Raw genomic sequence first — 2,028 nt, forward strand, 5'->3', positions numbered from 1 at the left:
CACAAACCAAGCAGAAGAGAAGAAATAACAAAAATCAGAGCAGAAATTAATTAAATAGAAACAAAGAAATCAATACAAAGAATTAATGAATCTAAGAGCTGGTTCTTTGAAAGGCCAAACAAGATAGACAGACCTTTAGCCAAGTTAACCAAAAGAAAGAGCAAATCCAAATCAACAAAATCAGAGCAGAGATGAAAGGGGAAACATCACACAGACACCCAAAAGATACAGACCATTATAAGGAAATATTTTTAAAACCATTTCTTCTCCTTCACCTCTCCTATTCATGAGTCAAGGACTTTATTCTCCCCTTAGAGACAAGAGTTATGCATGACTGGTCTTGAAGAGGACCTGGGTTCAATTCCCAGCATCCACATGGTGGCTACAAACCATCCTTAAATCCAGTTCCAGGAGAATCTGAAGCCCTCTTCCAACCTCTGTGGCATTGCATGACACGAGTGCACTCACATACATGCAGGCAACACATTCATACACATAAAAAAATAAAAATAGCCGGGCATGGTGGCACATGCCTTTAATCCCACCACTGGGGAGGCAGAGGTAGGCGGGTCTCTGTGAGTTCAAGGCCAACCTGGTCTACATAGTGAGTTCCAGGACAGCTGGGGCTACAGGGAGACCCTGTCTCAAAAAGACCAAAAACAAAAAAATATTTTTTTTTAAATCTAAAAGAAATGGGTGGATATATAAAAGCATGGGGACCACCGAAGTTAAACCAAGAGGAGATTAACAGTTTAAACAGACCCATAACATATAAGGAAATGGAAACAATAATACAAAGCCTCCCAACTAAGAAAAGCCCAGGCCCAGATGGATTTACAGCAGAATTCTATGAGCCATTTAAAGAAGACCTCCAACTAATACTACTTAAATTATTCAAAACAATAGAGACAGAGGGAGAACTCCCAAATTCCTTCTATGAATCCAGCATCACTCTAATACCCAAACAGGGTAAAGACATAACCAAAAAAGAAAATTATAGACCCATATCCTTAATGAACATAGACACATAGACACTCAACAAAATACTTGCAAAGTGAATACAGATGTACATCAAAAAGATCATTCACCATCATCAAATAGGCTTTATTCCAGAGATGCAGGGATGGTCAATATACGCAAGTCAATAAACATCATTAATCATATAAATGGACTCAATGACAAAAACCACATCATCATCTCAATAGATGCAGAAAAGGCTTTTGACAAAATTCAGCATGAATTTATGTTCAAAGTCCTAGAGGTAACTGGACTGGAAGAAACATACCTGAACATAATTAAAGCTATGTACAACATCATTCTAAATGTAGAAAAACTGGAAGCATTTCCATTAGAATCAGGAACCAGACATGGATGTCCACTATCTCCACTCCCTTTCAACATAGTGCTTGAAACTCTTTCTAGAGTAATAAGACAGGAGAAGGAAATTAAAGGAGTACTAATTGGAAAAGAAGAGATCAAACTATCACTTTTTGCAGATGATATGATACTTTACCTAAGAGATCCCAAAAGTTCCACCAGAAACTCCTAGAACTGATCAACAATTTCAGTAAAGTGGCGCAGGTTATAAAATCAGTCTACAAAAATCAATAGCCTTTCTGTATACCAATAACAAACAACTGGAGAAAGAATACAGGGAAATGCTCCATTCACAACTGCGTTACTGCAAAATTGTCTTGGAATAAATTTGACCAAAGACACCAAAGATCTCTACAATGAAAATTTTAAATTGTCAAAGAAAGAGGCTGAGGAAGACACCAGGAGATGGAAGGGCCTCCCATGCTCATGGATTGGAAGAATTAATATTGTGAAAATGACCATCCTACCAAAAGCAATATATAGATTCAATGCAATTCCAATCAAAATCCCCATGACATACTTCACAAAATTAGAAAAAAAATCCTTAAATTTGTATGGAAGCACAAAAGACCCCGGCTAGCCAAACCAACCCTGAGCAAGAAGAGCAATGCTGGGGGTATTACTATACCAGATCTCAAAGTATACTACAGA

Source organism: Nannospalax galili, unplaced genomic scaffold (assembly GCF_000622305.1).
Source record: "Nannospalax galili isolate Female #2095 unplaced genomic scaffold, S.galili_v1.0 scaffold340, whole genome shotgun sequence".
NCBI classification, from domain to species: domain Eukaryota; kingdom Metazoa; phylum Chordata; class Mammalia; order Rodentia; family Spalacidae; genus Nannospalax; species Nannospalax galili.